We start from the raw sequence: 19,524 nt of genomic DNA on the forward strand, positions 1-19,524 counted from the left end.
TCACGTTATCTCTGCAGAGAGAAGGTTAGCACATGTATCATTGTTAAAAGCAGCCCCTTATGCTTAAATCCAGGAAATCATATTTAAAAACGCATCAGATTCCCACAGGAATGTCTTCAGTTAAGGTTACTACGACTGTGACAAAGCGCCATGAGCAAAGCAACTTGGGAAGGACCGGGTTTATTTGGCTCCTGTTTCCACATCACTGTTCATCATCAAAGGAAGTCAGGACAGGAACAAGGCAGGAACCTGGAGGCCGGAGCTGATGCAGAGGCTGCGGGAAGTGCTAAAGACTGGCTTGTTATCCATGGCTTGCTCACCCTGCTTGTTTAGAGAACCCAGGATCCATTCCAGGGATAACGCTACCCACAACAGGCTGGGATTACCTACATCAGTCACTAATGAAGAATATACTCTACAGTTAATATACAAATCTTCAGTTTTGAAGTGATCTGTAAATAAATAAATTCCAGGACAGCTTAATTATGTATGCATTTTAAAAGCTTTCCTAAAATATACTATTGTGGCTGTGTTTATGGTCTGTGTATATGAGCACAGAGATGGACAAACCACAGTGTATGGATCGAGGTCAGAAAACACCCTTTGGGAATTGGGTCTCTCCTTCCACTGTGGGTTCTAGGGAATCAAAATCAGGTGTAAACATTTAAGCTTGGATAAAGGACAAAAGCCTGGGAATCTGGAAAACCAATGGTGGAATTCCAAGTTTAGTTGCACAGAACTCTGCAGCTAGTCCCTGGCCTTGCCTTAACCTGTGTCAGCCATCCCAGACACAGGACAGGCTTTTGATCTGTTTTTTGTTCTCCAGAGAAAATATCAACCCTAATGAACTTTTAAAAATTCTCCACAAACCATACAAATTCTGACTTGAGCAGTAAGTCCACACAATCCACGTAATTTGCCTCCTTTGAATGGGGAAACTTTAGTCCATGCCCTGGAGACACCATTATTACGCTGCTGTCTCTTTTGTTTTATTTTTCATTTGTTGTTTTATTTATCTTCATTTCTTTTTGTTTATTGTTTTTCCACATGGGGAAATAGTTCATTTGAAGATAAACTTTTATTGGCGTGTTTGGAAAAGCCTCATTAAATCTTTCAAAACTGTAAATGTTCCATTTCTTATTTGTCCTTCCGATGATGTGATAAACCCTGTGGGCCTTTGTCTGAACTTGACAATGTGACATTTGTTTGTTCATTCAAAAGTATTTTGGGGAACCACCTAAACAAGCAGGGTTCTGAAGCCCTTAATGGTAGTGGTAGCATCTTAATCCATCATTCTCTTGCATTTGCCTAGACATTGCACCGGACAGACAAAAGGGAAAAACAGAAGGACTTTCATACACTGCCTTTCCCACGGGGCTTGCTTTCTTATGAGCACATTAGAGATGATTTCCTCTGCAGGGCTCCTTCAGCTGGGCCCTGGCTTCAGAAAGATATGAGGCTACCCTGGCAGTTGTTGACCTTACTGGGCCATACATCTCTGCTCTGTTTGTTTCCCACACTGACTACTTGAAGATGGTATTGAGGAAGAAGTGATTAGGAGACCCACCAACTGAGGTGATCTAGTGGGTCTCCAACTGAGGGGTCTCCTCAGTTGGTGGGTCTATTTGGATAAAGGCTCCAAATTGTCAAGATTTCACCACAAGTAAAGGTTCCACGAGGCATAGAAATTGTATTTTCTGTGTCTCCCCTTCCCAAGTCCCTTGGGACTTTGACAGAATGTGTCCTAACTTACCAGAGCCATTTATTGGTCTCTGAAAGAACTCTTGAATGTGTGTCCCTGCTAAATTCATGTATTGAAGTCTTAATCATCGGTGGCTCAAAAGCAACTCTATTTGAACTTAAGGAACTTTTTTTTTAAAGGTTAAAGATATGAAAGGGGATTCAATTTTTTACTCTAAACCAGATGGAAGGGGCTACTCAATAGTGTGAACAAAAGTCTTAGTGGAGTAATATTTGAATAGTTTAAATGTATAAATAAGGGCTAGGGATGTAGCTCAAGGGAACAGTACTTCTCTCAGGAGAGAGAAACTAGATCTAATCCTCAATAATGAAGGAAAAAACAAAATCAATTATCCAGACTTAACCTCTACCAGCAGCAGCCTATGCCACCTATTCTGCTGTGTTTGGCATAAATAAGAAATCCCAGTTTCACTCCTCAAGCAAATGCATGTACTTTTGCATCTTCATTGGGAAATGGACTAACTGGTCTCTGACAGATGCCCTGTACCTCTTACCTACATATGAACATAACCTTGCCAAGCTGACTACTTTGAGAACAGATCATAGTTTCTCCATGTCTTGCACTTGAGATCATCTAAAAATATGTTTTCCCTGGAGTGTGATATTTAGGGACTCACGTCATTATGCCGTGCGGATGTAGGAGCTTATAAAATAGTAGGTCGGAAGATTTATTGTTTTGCCATGGGCACTGGGGCCCGTTCGCCTTGTGCCCTTCGCCGCTGATAATTCACCAGTGAACATTAAGAGCGCAGTTTGTGCTACCCTATGAATTTTCTCTCTCACATTGCAATTCTCTAGTGATTATGGGACCTTAAGTAGGTCATCCTAATGGCAAAAATGATCATTTGCTTGGCAGTGCAGGCTGGGAAGACAGCTCCGCACAACCGATGCATTTTTCTGCCAGGTCACCTGAGAGGAGCCCTGTATTAGGTTTTTCCTTGAAAATGTGCAGTGATAGCCAGAATCAAGTCTCCGAGTTTTCTCAAAATATTGTCAGCATGTTTTAAAAGTTCCCGAAGATGACACCTAAGCTTGTCGTCCAACCTCCATATATACACACAGAACAATCCTCTCTCTCTCTCTCTCTCTCTCTCTCTCTCTCTCTCTCTCTCTCTCTCACACACACACACACACACACACACACACACACACAAAAACACACACACATACACACATCATCATCATCATTACACACATTTTTAGAATGAATCATTATAAGTTCGGCAAATACCAAAAAGTGACTTCCAATGACTGGATTTAGAAAGTAAAATGTTTTGAAAGAAAAATGAATAAAAGGGCATCAGAAAAGATGCAAAGCAAAGAAGAAAATGGAAGAGAGCTCTGGGGTCAATAACTAAGAACCGTTCATAATTTGATCTCTCTGTCATAGTCTCAAAGAGATTTTTATTAGATACTGTCAAATATTTCATCAAACATATTTTGTGGAATCTATCACATTAAACTATGCAAATTATTTGTAGGTCTGGAGGATACGTTTAGATAAGGATTAGATGCTATGAGATTCAACTTATGAGCATTTTACATCTTTTCTCACTTCCTATAAATTCTTAAGTTGAGCAGAACAAAAATATATTTTGGAATACATTATTTTGACAGTGTTTCTTCACTGAATGGAAATTTGCTCTCTTTTTTTTAAAAAAAATAGCAAAAGTTAGGTTTTTGCTGAGATAGCTGAGATCTCAGGTGCTCTAAGCAAAAGCTGAAGCTTGGAAAATATTCAACCTACTGACTTTTATCTCCTCTCTCAGACAAGATGGCTGTGGGTAATTTGGGCTGCTGGCTATGGAGCGTGGGCCCATCCCTCTGCATTATTAATGAATTCTTGATGGAATTCGATAAGAGGGATTTTATTTTCTCTGTGAAAAGACCAAAAGAAAATTTCTGAAGAACAATAAAAGTCAAATAAACATGAATGTAAAAACAACAACTAAGGGCTGGAGGGGAGGCTCAGTGGTTAAGAGCACTGGCTGCTCTTCTAGAAGACCTAGATTCCATTCTCAGCACCCACATGACAGCTCACAACCACCTGGAACTTCAGTGCCTGGGAATGGGGAGTTCCCTTCCGGGCTTTAAGGGTACTGAATACATGTGATACACATTCATCCACATGGAAAACAAAATAAAATAAAACACATACACACAAAATAAAAATAAGATTCATAGGCTTGTTGTGATGCATTAGGCACTGTAACAAGTAATTGAAGGGATCTGCATGCCTAGATATTTCCAGCTGGCTTATGATGAGAGCAGATTCATTGCTCTATTTTAAAGATGAAAACATTAAGGCTTAAGGAAGTCAAGATCAAACCCTAGGAACAGAAAACAATGGAAGTGTTATAGACTAGCTTACATTTTGCTCCATCATTGTGGATTGGATTGGATTAGATTAGATTAGATTAGATGTGCTGAGGATTATATTTCAGAAGTGAACAGTTCACTAAGGGAGATCCAGCTGTCTCCAGCCAGTGTCATCTTTGGGTTCATACCCACAGGAGATGAAAGGATCTAGTCAATGGAGACAGAGGCAAAGGATGTCTACACATTTATCCCCTTGTTAATACAAACGGCATCCAGATGCCATCTCCACTTCAGCTATTACAAAGTAGTGTAAGCCCCAAAGTAGGGATTCCTTATTCATGACTGTGGAAGGAAGCACTGGGGTGAGGGGACCTGAAGAGTGTTTCCAACATGCTAATTCTCTATAGGGAACACCAGGAGCTTTTCCATAGAGCGGGAGTCTCCCAACCTTCCAAATTACTTCTTCTCAAAGTAGACTATAAATTCAGAATTTAGGTAAAACTCCAACCATTTGTGGAGGTTTCAACCGTGGCTGCTGCCCTTAGTGAAATCACGGTAGGACTTTTTCTTCTTGCCATATTTTACCTAGAAATGGACATAAATCTTTTTAACATACAATGTAAATATAGATGTTGTGTGGAAAAACAAAGACGGATGTAGAAGACTCTAAACAAGGAAGGCATTGACCTGTGGCTTATCATCCTAAGGTGGATATCTTTCAGACCAGGGCTTGGTGCCCTTGGTCCTCCCACTGGCTTTAAATAAGTCATGATTTACTGTTGTCATATATGTTCTTATGAAAGAAAAAAAAATACATGGTGTTCAGGAACCCCAGAGCCACTTGGTTCTTTTCTTAGTAACAGTCTTAAATCTTCCCACCAACAGACTTCTACATTTTCTCCTAGCGCACGGATGGGAACAGTGAGGAGGCAGAGCATCCCGGAAGCAACTAAATACAGCACAAGGGAAACAGAGTCAGAGACTATTACAGCAAAGGACAAAAGTTTGCCTATCTTAGCTCAATATGAGCATTAAACCAAAATCTGCGACCACACATTCATTTAACCCCATGCAAGTTGCCTCCATTAAAGACTCTCTTTCATCTGAAATCAGAACAAGTAGTGCCAGCCAATGTAAATGCATTTTCTAAGTTATTATGACAAAACGCGATTAAATCACAGGGCGTCACCTATCTTCAAACAGCTCTGAAGTGAATTTGAACGCATGTTAGCATTTTAACTCTGCTTGTCTTTGCATTCTCTTTAGTGATTGTTTGTAATGACAATAGGCATCTTTTACAAATATGTATAACATCTGTATTAATTCTTTGAAAACCGAATACATGAATACTGTCTATTTTGATCACATTCACCCCATCCTCCCCTAATTCTTCTCGAACCCACCCCTGACCTCCCTTTCCCAGCATCAACTTCATGTCCTCTCATTTTTTTAAGCTGACAGAGTGCAATTTGTACTGCATATATGCTTCAGGGTATGGGGTGACACCGTTAAATAAAACTGACTCACTCCCAGACGTCATCAGTCATCAGTTATGCACTCCACTGGTGGTGAAGAAGGGCCCATGCTGGAATGGAATCTGCCTTGATCTCATGTAGGCCTCCTACAGGCAAGCACAGCTGCTGTGAGTTGGTGTGAGCAGTGGTCCAGCCATGTCCTGAAGATACTGTCCAGTCTGTTCCTCCCAGCCCTCTGATCCTCCCTGACCTCCAGCTCTTAAGAGACTCTCTGCTTGCTCTTCCTCGACTATCTCTAAGACTTGGAAGGTGACACAGACATTTCTCTCATTTGTGACTGAGCACAAATCCTTTGCACTTTAACCAATTGTTCTGGTTTAGTTGAAAGACACGACAGTGACCTTTGCTATTCTCATTTTTAGCAAGCAATTAATTTTGATGATTTCCAAGGGAATATTCTGTCATCTGAGAGACAATTGAAGTGTCATCTTGTTTGTTTCTTGCTTGGGGGACATGCCTTACACCTTCCTGGTAAGCATAGGACTCAAGAGTTGGGCTGAGATTTGGGCAGATCTTATTCACAAATCAGAGCTACTCATGTCCAGATCTGTGCTCTCCTAGACACACACACACACACACACACACACACACACACACACACACACCTCTTTTCATTTCCCTGGCCCCTCCGCTTTACTTCCTTTCTCTAGTCTATAACCCATTTGAGCCCAGAAAGAGCAAATCGCAAAGTTAAAATAACCACCTGAATATCAGCTTCTGTCCAGAATATGCTTAATTCCATAACTCTGGAGTGACCCTTGCCAGAATTTATCTAGAATGACAGTTGTTATCTATGGGTTGACTGTTTTGCAAAACTCATGATCAATTTTAGACACTGACTCTTCTTGTTATTTTTTTTTCTCATCAATTCTATCTAACTATTCATCTTTCCTTTACTTGATTTATTTGACTGTGAAAACACACTTGGAATAGGATGGCTTGAGAGTCCTCTTAGTTTTCTGTTGTTTTCTTACTTGTTTTAATAAAATGGGTGACTTATTTCCTCTTCAAGTACATTTACTAAATAAGTTGCATGTCTAGAGATATTTTACTCAAAGGAAAGAAGGGTTGAGACATATACCTCACACTAGCGGGCATACCCCATGTCTCAAATACATGATAGGTGGGTTCAAACCCCCAAACCACAAAAACAAGCCGGAAGGACAGAAAATATGACGGTGATTTCAAATACACAGGGGATACATTAGAGGTTAATCGGGAAGGGAAATCCAGAGGAACTTCACCAGAACGTTAGCGACCTTTGAATTACTCCAAGATCCATGCTGTTGATCATCACACCTTAAGAGGAAGAACCATAGGAGTGGAATGGCAGATCTTCACACATTGTGGAGCAGAGAGGGGTGAAATTACCGGGCACAAGGATGAATCACAAGACACTCAAGAAACCCACTTCAAGAGTTTATTATGGGGGTGGGAAAGCGCTCAGCCCTGTCTGAAGGGTGGAGGAGGAAGGTGGAGCAGCAAGGTGGAGCAGCCCAGCTTTTACAGGACGTCCACCACAGGCGCACAAGGGCTTATGTAGACACGCCACTCATAGATTACATGACCACGCTGCACGTAGATCACATAGGGCTTGAGGACCCTGGGTGGCTATGTAAGTTGCCCGAATGCTTGATGGTGCATGCGTGGACCCAGAACCTGGACGTGCCAGGGTCTGGGGTGGCTAAGCATTCTGCCAGAATGCTGGCAACTTCGGGTGCTGAAAACGGGAACAAGGGGAAGCCAGTGAGGACATTTTTAAGGAATGGTACAAAACTCAGCATAAAAAGTTACCTAAGAGAAAAATGTTTTCTGATCTACAGCCATACCATCCTGATCTCAGCTGTGGGATGGACAAAACTTGGATGAGAGGAAAAGGTACTGTCTACATGACTAATAGCCAAGACCCTTAGAAAGAGTCACTGACATTTGAAAGTGACCTGTTGGGTCATTTATTTGGAATTGGGCAAGTATTTTGAATACTGCAGGAGAGAACAAGTGAAGGTTTCTAGAAATATTTAAAGAGACTGTCTCCTTGGATGCCACCTTTATCCCCTCTCTCTTGATTATTTATCACGTAAGAAAATAAGGTAAGATATTTTGACCTCCATGGGTTTGAGGATATTGAGGTCCAAAAACAGAGGCAACCGCTTCCTAAGGTTTCTAGTTAGTCAGTAGAGGAGCCCATTCTGACAGCCTGTTACACAAGATCCCTGTTGGTGAGTCATGTACACATTAAAGACCACATAGAAAGGGGTTGACAGAAACAACCTACTGATCAACCCGAACAAGTGTTAGCGTTCAATAATAATGCATACTGCGCATAAGCAAAGGTAGGCATGCTCAGGGTGGGGTGGCAGATATGAGCCTAGCAATTTCTTGTTTAGACAGAAACACCTGACGAGGAAGTGCTTATTAGGGCCTCTGAGAGAGGCTGACAGCTGAGGAGCTGACAGCTGCTGGGAGACTTTTGGAAAACCTTCTTGTTTTTTGATTCAAATTCTCAGAGTCGCCAGCAGGAATCCAGAATGACACGGTTTGCTTCCCAGCCCGTTTCCTCAAAACTTCAGCCCTAACAGGATTTACCCAAAGCCTCACCTGCCTTCCAAACCTTTTTGCTTTGGAATACATGCCCGCAAACACACGGGAATTCAATTTCTTCAAAACCCTTTCTGTGCCCTGGCTTCTATTCTACTTGATTACTGTCAGGACTTGGCTTTGAAATATTCAGCTACTGACAACACACGTGTCTACGCGCACGCACACACACACACACACACACACACATAAACACACACACACACACGGCTAACCTTCATTTTGTGTCTCTACGATGGACTACAAGAAGAATTTATTCAGTAACTTTTAATCAAATCACAAGAAACAAGACAAAACCCAGCACTGCTACAGACAGAGTCATTCTAGCCGACATAACTTTGATAAACTTCCTCTCAGATACCTTCTGCCAGGCGTATGATATTTCCTGACTCTTTAAAATCTGGAATAACAATCTACCTTAAGAAACATATTTCGGCCCCCAGCAGCACCACCTCCCGACCTTCCCTGGTGTCTTCCTGCCCTGGCACGTCCACCAGAAGGATTTTCCTCTCAGCAGGACTGTCCTCAGCTCACACCTCCGTTTGCACTTCTGCCTTTCTCAACGCCTAACACCAGCGTTTAGCAGAAGAGCCGTAACTATAGATATAGGTCTATGTGGTATGTTATAGGTGGGTAAGAACACATTGATAACTCCTAATGGAAAGATTTGAGGGTGAGTATTCTGAGTTCACAGTGGACTGGCTGAGAATGAGCATCACCGATTCAAGAGCACATAGCCAAAAATAAAGTTAAGATTCCTACTCAAAGTTGTTGACCTAATGAGATACTGAATCATCACTGTGGAAACACTTCTCTCTCTCTCTCTCTCTCTCTCTCTCTCTCTCTCTCTCTCTGTGTGTGTGTGTGTGTGTGTTTGTGTGTGTGTGTGTGTGTGTGTGTGTATTTTATCTATCTGTCCATTTGTCCATCTACTCATCCACACATGCACAAATGCATGGCTGGTGATTACAGCTTCTCCAGAAGTATGAGTATATGGACCCTGACTCCTAAGCTCACAATACTTCAAGAACTTCTGCTGCTTCTCAGGTGATAAGAGGTAGCAGTAAGCTTAACCACCCAGCTCTCTGATGATCTGTAAACTGGATAGTCCTCACTGATGCTCAAAAAGACAGACTAATGATGCCCAAATGGCAGAGGCGAAAAGAACCACCACCTTCAGAAAACATTTGGTCACTGAACCCAAAACAGCTTGTCCACAACACAGAAAGACACTGGAAAGTGTCCACATGCCAAGGAGAGCGGATCTGGGAGGCCCCCCTTATTGTGATAGGCTGGCTGATGCCCGTGAAAGTCAGTGTCTACCATTGTCCTAAAATGTCGCTTGTCACACAGGGTTAAAGCTTCAGGAAACTGTGACAGATAATCCATTTCTATGAAAAGTGGCCAGAGACATTGCATGCCTGATTCTTAAACATAATTTATTTTTCGTGGTAAATTGGGTAGAACATAGAATTGAGTGAAATTCTATAAACTCACCTAGCTCACTGTTTTCTCATTTACTACTAGGTTGGTTTTCAATGCCATAGTTATTAATGTTTCTAAATTTGACCTCCAATTACATGGTATTTTAATATCCCGACCCACAGATACAAATTTAACAGATGATTTTTGTGACACAGTTATCTCAATGGGCCTGATCCTATGGTGAGCAAGCCTTACCCTGGGAATAGCTTGTTCCCATTAGAGGAGAATTAATGTTTCTAAGCACCATGGCTCCATTTTCTAAATTGCTTCTTCATGGTACATGACATGCTATGGAGCCACCAAAGAACTGTGCAGAGCGTTGAATCCTAAGAGAAGAATGCCTGAACAAAGCTACAGTACTTAGAAGCAAATGTCAAGGTATCAGGACCAGAGGAAGGGCTAGGGGATATTGCACCTATAGAATGTGCATCATTTCTCTCACAACAGCTTGTTAAGGCAGTGATCCTCAGGTGTCATCCCTCCCCATCTAGAAGGTATTGCTCAGTCCATCAAGAAACGCCCATTGTCAATCTAGTTCAACCTAAGTTTCTTTTGTTGGTGATCCTGGATAGGATCTAAAGCTACACAGAGAAACCCTGTCTCAAAAAACCATATATATATATATATGTGTGTGTGTGTGTGTGTGTGTGTGTATGCATGTATGATCTTACTCTTCAAAACTACATATGTAAGCTTTCAAAATAGCTACTAGTATACTGCCCATTTATGAACTTACAGATTCTCCAGCAGTGACTCTAAGCTGGGCTGGTCCTCAGACTAACTACGGGAGCCCTGAGTCTCATTCTTGGGTTTAGGTATGTATTCATCCTAAAAGCTCTCTGTGAATTTAAAATACCTTTATAGGCTTCTTTTGAAACCACCGCTCTGGTTCCAAATCTGCAAACCATCCTGTGATCACGTGTTCTTAATATTAACTCACCTTTCCCATGTATGCTTGTGTTTCCCCTTCAGGTGCCTCAACATCAAAATATTAGTGCCGCATAATCTAATGCTTCAGGAAGTAAAAGCTGAGGAACAACTCAGGGCTGAAGTCATCCTCCTTGAGAGGATTTCGTACTCTACGCATGATGTTTCTGCCTCTGCTTCCCCCCCGGGGACGGATGATAGCGGAGGTCTCCTGAAATCAGCCTCCCTGACCACATACTTCTGTTTCAATAAATGCAGACTATGTTGGAGATGCCAAATGGCAATGTCATAATCCTTCTGTTCTCTGCCAACCCATGGCCTTATGGACTCAAATATGCTGCTCTTGAAACAGATGGCTCTCCCTATTCTCCAGGTTATTACATAAGGAGATGAGGGGCAGTTGATTGACTGTGCCTGATTTCCAGGGAGACAAACACAGTGCACACGGCAGCACCGCAGGTGGAGAGAGCTAACTCGGCTTCAGGAATCGGGCTTGCTTGAATTTCAGCCCTGGCTCTGTGTCTATCTGACCATGAGAGCGAGGCACCTCATTTGACATCTATCCCTTCTTCTGTGAAAAGACTGGAAGTATTTTCTCCTTTACATATGCATAATACATACATACATGTATATATATATATATACATACATGCATGGAAAACTGGAAATACACAATAGAAGACATGCTTTCTTAGAATTCATATGTGAAAAAAAAAGAGGTCTTTCCCAAACTTTCTTATCCACAATATTTACTCTGAGGGGGCACCAGATACTATCTGAAATAAGCCAGGGCATTGGTCCTCTCTCAGGAGCTCATGATGCCCTCTAGTACAGCAGTAGCCAGCACAGACTGAAGTCTCAGCGTGGAGGAGGACCTTGCTTATGATTTTGCTTCCAGAACTCACTAGAATCTTTGCTGGTAGTTCAAAGATTCCAATTAGGACTTTGAAAGGGTTGAAAGTATAAGTGTGTGTGTGTGTGTGTGTGTGTGTGTGTGTGTGTGTGTGTGCGTGTGTTTGTGTGTGTGTCCCCATCCTGTGTTGTGGAGCTGGGAAGAGTTTTTGGACTTTAATATGATCCCAAAATGATTGTAAACAAATCTGCTGTTCCTCCCCTTTCCATCTGGCTGTGGAGAAATGACTGTGCATGTCACTTTCTTCACTGTGAGCTCCATTTTGACCCAAATATGTCCTGTTCCTAATGATGTCACCGTCATTTCCTCCTTTTAATCAGCCACATTTGTTTGTTGGGCTTTGCTTTGTTTTTGCTTTCGGCCATTTCCATTGATTTTCAAAAAGCTAGATAACTTATCCCTTAGATAATGTCATTCTCTGAATTCATCTCTGATTGCATCTTCTCGAGTGTTCCTTGCTCTAGTGCACAAATGCAGCATCGGGGAGAAATACGAAGACTGGAGACTGGCTCGGCAACTCAAAGGGCATGTCGTTCGGCCGAGGACAAGTTCGGTGCCCAGCACCAGTGTTGGGAAGGTCAAAATCACCTCTAACATTAGCTATCCACTGTCTGGTGCTTTCTTTGGGTCTCCATGAGCACCTGCATGCCACATACATGCCTAAACACACAGTACATATCCATGTAAGTGATAGACATTCTTAATGACAAAAGTCAGACCAGCTTGAGTGCCGGTCACAGTTCTACCACCTACTGTGTATGTGATACTGAGAGGATTATTTCTTCTTTGCCTTTTAAGTGTCCCTCCATAAATAAACATTCCCCACAGAGCCAAAGAATTCTAAAGAAGTAAAAATGATTCAAGCTATACTCTCAAAAAAAACTGATTGCTTATTCTTTCCTTTTATCAGTAATATTTTTCTTGTAAACATCTGTGTATATACATACACAAATAGATAGAGGTACACATACATTTACACTTGCACAGACAGTTGTCTCTGTCTCTAGTTGTTCATTTCAGATACTCCTCTTTTCCAGGAAATTCAGATTCAATTTTCCCAGATTTTATGCTGACTCTCTTCAAGACTCCTTGACCATTTCCCAACAAATGCCTTTGGTTTCTTACCATCATGGATGCTATTGTGAGAGTTATCCATTGCTGAATCGCGACAAACATTGATTATCTCACAGACTTTCTGAGGGCCAGGCAACCAGGAACATCTGAGCCAAGTGCAGGGTCTTTCACCACATCGAATGAAGCAATTGTCTGGAACTGCAGTCATCTCAAAGTTCCACTGAGCCTGGAAAATGGTCTCAAAGTATTTTGGCAATATCATGCTTACCAAATTTTATTTATAAGCTTACAATATGACTGTTCACCACTAGACAAGTTAGAGCTAGGTTAGAATCAAGTGGATGATCTGACATGAGGAGCTAGTGACGTCACTCCGTTAGATACGTTCTCATTGCCGTGAGCAATACCTGGTAAGAAGCAACCTAAAGGAACGAGCACTTATTCCAGCTTACAGTTTGCAGGAATACAGTCAGTTTGTCATGGAGAGGAAAGCATGGTGACAGGAAAGTAAAGGAGCTGGTCACATTACATCAGTAGTCAGGGACCTGAGAGTGATGGAAGCTGGGGTTCAGCTTGTACTCTATCTATCTATCTATCTATCTATCTATCTATCTATCTATCTATCTACCTATCTGTGTGTGTGCGTGTGTACACACAACTGGAGACTGCTCATTCATTTCCAACCGCCCAGACTCAAATAATCACACAGAAACTATATTAATTACAACACTGCTTGGCCTATTAGCTCAGGTGTCTTATTAACTAACTTACGTCTTAACCTATTTCTATTAATCAATGCATCACCACAAGGCTGTGGCCTACCAGTAAGGTTCTGGTGTCTGTCTCCTTCAGCAGCTACATGGCATCTCTTTGACTCCGCCTATTTTCTCTTCCAGCCTAGGTATATTCTGCCCTGCCATAGGCCAAAGTAGCTTTATTCATTAACCAATAAGAGCAACACATATATAGAAGGGTATCCTACATCATATGTGTGTGTGTATGTAAAAATGTGTGTGTGCACACACACAGGCATCAGTCTAGAACCCCACCCGATGGAACTTTGCCACCTAATTTTGAAATGACTCTGCCCATCACAGCTGACTTAATTTAAATAATTCCTCAAGGATATTCCCACAGGCTCAACTGTTGTATGATGTTTTACTCTTTTGGCCTTTGGGGGGCTACCCGAGACCCAGTTCCCAAATAAATCACACATAGAGGCTTATTCTTAGTTATGAATGCCTGGACTTAGCTTGGCTTGTTTCTTGCCAGTTTTTCTTTATTTAAATTAACCCAGCTACCTTTTGCCTCTGGGCTTTTATCTTTCTCTCTTTCTGTATACCTTTGTTCACTTCTTTCTCTGTGACATGCTGTGTAACTTGGTGGCTTAGTGTCTGGCCCCTGATGTCCTCCTCTCCTTGTTCTCTTGCTCCTCTTGTTCCTCGTCTCTCCTATTTTTACTCGCTGCCTGCCAGCCCTGCCTATTCTTGTCCCTGCCTTGCTATTGGCCATTAAGCTCTTTGTTAAATCATCAGGTATTTTAGACAGGCAAAGAATCACAGCTTCACAGAGTTAAACAAATCCAGCATATCAAAAGTCACACACCTTAAAATAATATCCCCCAACATTTGTCTCTTTGGCAAGTCTACATCCTGTCAAATCGATAATCAGTATTAGCCAGCACAGTCAGTAAAGCAGACCTAATTCACTGTATCTTCACCAGGTGACATTCTATCCTGGGACCACATGGAAATGCCCTACAGTAAACCTGATATTTTACTTCTGGACCGTTATGTGTATTCTAGAAGCTGACACATTCTTCTTGGGTCTGGGTACTGCACCAACTACTACAGCAGGGACACTCTGGACTTGAATTACATTTGTTCTGCAGATTTACTGTTTATCTGATGCCTCCAAATCAACCAAGAGAGCCCTGCAGGACCTGCAATTCTGATTGCTTCCAAATTGCTCCTTCAACCTCATTCTTCTCTGTTCTGGGCTCTAGAAAACAGAGGTACATGAACTTCACCAGCAAGCCACCAGCCCTCTCATGACTCTAGTCATCTCAAGCTCTGGAGGAGAATCCAGAGGGCAGCCTAAGGATGAACGTGGGGCCTTTGCCCCTAACTCCTTCCTAGATGGATGGCATCTCTGGTAGTGACTCCACCAAAGGCCATCCCCTGTGTCCACAGGTTCTTTGCTGTCCCGTTTAGGTTCCTGTAGCCACCCCCTTCCTTCCCACTCAAGCTCAGATGTCTGACTGTTCTACATTGACTACCTCTGGCACACATGGCTAGTGTCTTTCTTCCTCAACCCTACTCACAATCTTGTGACTATTCCTTTGTCAAACTCTTCTCCGTGGCCCTGCAGAAACTGTCACTCACTGTGTTCTGCTGGGATCCTAGCTATGAAGTGAACGGTTCAGAACACCATAGACTCCCAGGATGCTGGCAGCCATGTACTAATCCTGAGTTAGAGCTACGGGTAATTGACATTCCCCACTGAATTGCTCAGCGGTTATTCGCTCAGTGAGTGACATCAGTTCATTTCAAAAATATATACATGAGCAATCATTCACTGCTACAATCTACAAGTGCTGAATAGTAACAGATTGGAGATCCTCAACATTAAACCCACTAAAATATGCAATGACTTGAAAACCAGTCGTTTGTAGTGAGTGATGAATGGCAAGGATCACATCAAATTATTTATATATTTTTAAAATTATTTTCATCTTCACCACAGTTCTATTTGGCATAATAGTTTTTGCCAAGAGGGAGATCTGGAAACTGAGGCTCAGAGAATGAAGTATTGTATATAATGCAGTATGTATAGGCAGCCAGTAACAGCACCGGTCTGCAAAATCAGGCAGAACGTAGAACTTACGTCACTTAATGACCCTGGATAAAGAAGTGGCTAAGAAGAATGGCATAGATGTGTGTCTTCTTTATGTGAAAAGTATTTGCCAAGTTTGATTTGTTGTGAATAGGTGATTCAGAGTATAAATGAAGCAAAGACCTACAGGAGTCTCATGAATTCTAGGCTTCAGAGTTGCTTTGCAACTCAGGGGAGCTGGAGCTATTGGAAATGTTAGATGTGGCCCATGATCAAAAGCAATTCTGAATTCACCAAACACACACACACACACACACACACACACACACACACACGCGCGCGCAGATGCGGGAACACAGGCTTGTGCAAGAGTCTGACTCTGGCGTTCAGTAATTCTCTACTGAGAAAGGGTTAATCTTAGGCTTTCTTATAGAGCTCCTTATAAATAATGGCTGTGTTTACACAACCTGGAAGTGCTGAATTTTCCTCTGAATGAGTCCTTGTTTGGGCGCAGTGTAAACAGAGCCTGTGTTAGGAAGAGGGCGTCTTTGTCTGGCGAAGCACGGAGTGCTCGGGCAGCTGTTTGGTTTCACTCCAGAGGTGTTTGCATTTCACTGACAGATGGAGTCATTTCCAAATGGTTTTCAATCAATACATCCCCAGACAAGTGGTGGAGAATCATCTCTGAAGGGGAAGAACACAATCAAGCCAGTGTGTCTTACTTCCCCCAAAAAATAAAATTTTAGCGTTTGTTATTAACTGATTACCACAAAAGTCACTGCAGGGATGTGAGAGCAGATGCAATGTTCACACTGAGCTCCGCTCCTTTTCATGGGGTTGGGTGGTATTTGTTGGGCTTTCCCTCCCTTAGGAAAGGCACTCTGTGTGTCCACACTGTAGTTTCTCCACAAACTCATTGAGCCCCATGTTGCTCTTTCCTTTGGCTTCTCTGAGAGGCATAAAATTCCATGTGTAAGTGCTAGATACACTTCAGATAGCAGCAGTATCTTAGAAGTTGGACTGATGTCTACAAGACATTCGTAAGCCATTTTATTTGGGCAGTATTCAAGGCACACATTAATCAGGTTCTCTAGCTTCAACCTTTAGCATCCATTTTAGCCTGATACTTTCCTGACCTGAAGTCCAATCCTTCAGAAATAACTGCCTAAATGAGAGGCTTCTGAATAGAACCTCTCTAATGCATCCTTTCATTTTTCCTTCGCTTCTTTCTCTCTTGCCTGAAGATAGTTTTCTTTCATATTCATTCATGAAGATACTGGATGAATAGAATAATTGATGTGATACTTTTTCATCACTATAACAAAATACCCAGCACAAATTACAAAGAGCAAAGATTATTTGGGTCCATCGTTTAGAGATTATAGTTCACAGTTAGGTGGATCCATGGCTCTTAGTCCTCCATTCAACTGCCAGATAACAATGGGATGGAGCAAGTGGTACAGAGCACTGCTTACCTTGTGACCAGCAAACAGAAGAGAGAAAAGAGAGCAAGGCTTTCATGATCCCATTCAAGAACATGTTTCCAGTGACCTAAGACCCTTCCACAAGGGTCCCATCATTTTCCAATAGTGCTACTTTGTGAGCCAAGCCTTTTAATACATGGGCCTTGAGAGAACATTTAACAGGTCACTAGGAAATTGTTTCTTTCACTGTAACACCAGTGTTATTTCATGGTGACTGCCTTCTGTTGTTGATACACCAGTTTTCTGTCTAAATGCCACTACATTGAGATCACAGTGGACTCTCTCACGCATTGGCAGGATCAAGAGAGGGTATGAATAGCTATGACTCTCAGATGTTAAGACTGCCGTTAGCTGATGGCACCTGGCTATTATCATCCTGATGAGTTTCTCCTCTCAATCGAGAGAGCTGCTTCAACCAAGTTCATGCCACAGTTCTGGGGAAGCCTGTATCTGAATACATCTCTGACACTAACTAAATTACACAGTAGATTATCAGCTTGAGTGACAGACAGAACAAGAAACAGCTATTTCTCTCCCAGCAGTGCAGATGGTGAAGCTAATGGTACAGTTGATCTTGCCATTTGGGCCACTTGCTCTAGCTCACCACATATGATTCAATATAGCAGTGGTAGGAATAGGGGCAAGTCCAAGAAGAACACAGTTTGCAAATCTAAGACAAGGTCATGTCACCAGTGGTAGAGAATGCTATACTTTTCTAAAAATCAGTTATGAATCCTCCTTAGCCTTGTTGAAGACTAAGCAAACTACAATGAAGCAAAAAGTTACCATGTACTTCAGCGCTCCCCATGGGAGCTGTGCTCTGTCAACTGTACAAAACCGGATGAGCCTAGAACCAATGTACTGGATGCTGAAAATGAAATGCCCAAGATCAAAGCCAAGCAGGAACCAGGTCTTGTGGTCTAAACTACAATGCCAGCTATTTAAGATGGCGCCACTCAAATTGGGGTTGGAGCTTTCCATCTTAGTTAAATATCTCTGGAAAAGAACAGAAAATCTCAGAGCACACCCAGAGGTATGTCTAGTGATTCCAAATCCTATCAAGTTGGTGACAAAGTCTAACTGTTATGGTAAAAATAAACTGGTCCTGTTCCCTGAGTGAAAGGAGCAGCAAGTCCCAGGCAGGGAGACACATGGTGGGTGGAAGACTGAGACAGATAGGCACACACCATGCAGCATGAAGTTGGATATTTATTTAGTGGGTTATGGAAGTGAAGGGGAATGGGGAGAGGGAGAGAGAAGGGGATGAGAGAGAGAGAGAGAGAGAGAGAGAGAGAGAGAGAAATAAATAAATAAATAAATAAATAGAGGGGGGAGGAGATGAGAGGAGAGGAGCCACAACAGCAGCTACCTCTTCAGACGAGAGATGGAAAGGAAGGAACTCAGGCTGGAAGTGGAAGGAAGATCTGCTTGCCTCAGCAAATGGAGGAGGGAATGGGCAGGGCTTGTCTCTTAAAGGGACAGGACAGACCATCATATTCTCTTCTCTTTTTTATAATAAAAAGGCGGGAGGTTAGGCACAGCAGGTCAAAGGAATTTGGACGGATGATTCTCAAGCCTGCTTTTTTTGTGGGTGTTGTTTTGGTGGGGGGGGGGGGCTCAGAAAGTTAGGTGATAGTCACATCCTGACATAACTGGGCTCTTGGCTCCTGCCCGGGGTGTTTGTGGTATGGAAATGTTTAAGGTATTGGCAGAATAGAGGACAATGCTAAGTGTAGGGGGAAAAATTTTAGGACTAGGAAATTGAAAGGGGTGCATCTGACCTGTTTAAGGTGGAACCCTTCAATTTGACCCCCTGGAATGCACAAGAATTCTTTGTTTTTGTGAAGGCATATGTTTTAGATATATGTATTGTATAAACAACTTGTATTTGTCCTCACACTTTTATAACCTGCAGATACACACCTTAATAACTTATATTTGAGTTTTACTAAAAATTGTTTGGTGAGGTTGTCCTCACTAGAGTTACCCTCATAGGTGCTAGGAAGTTTCACTACACTAGGTTTCTATGCCACCACCCCAATGTCCACCCATACAACTGTCTTTCCCCATATTCTCACCCTTCATCCCTACTCCCCAATTACTCCCATTCCTGCCTCTCAGCTGTCAAGCTGCATCAGAGATCTTTGAGAAGGATAAAATTTTACTTGAGTTATTGGTTAAAAAAAAAATGACAGAGAACTTACTTGGTCAGCACCTAGAGCTACTCCTCATGGTCCTCCATGGTTGCTGGGGGATGTATTTGCCTTTTGTTGTTTCGCTCAGGGCCTGCCAGGCTCCAAAAGATCCTGTAGGCTAAGAAATCTGTAGGAGAAAGCTTAACTTGATCTGAGCACCTAGACTGTTGATTCCAGTGATTCTGTCTACTGTCTGGTGATCTTCAGTTTAGATAAAAGGCAGTTTTGCCCAGTGGTCTGCCCTTGGCAGTTGAAACGAATTGCAGATAAATGTTGTTTTATGCCCATTTGTCTTCTGTCTTCTTTGGAGGAAATAGAGTGCTGCTGCTAGAAGCCAACCTGTCTCTTTTGTTATGAAAAGATTTTTAATAATTAAATATTTAAATGTCATATTCCCT

The sequence above is a fragment of the Microtus oregoni genome, unplaced genomic scaffold (assembly GCF_018167655.1).
Source record: "Microtus oregoni isolate MIOR12 unplaced genomic scaffold, Mior012 000001F_ref0000356, whole genome shotgun sequence".
In the NCBI taxonomy this organism is placed as follows: Eukaryota; Metazoa; Chordata; class Mammalia; order Rodentia; family Cricetidae; genus Microtus; species Microtus oregoni.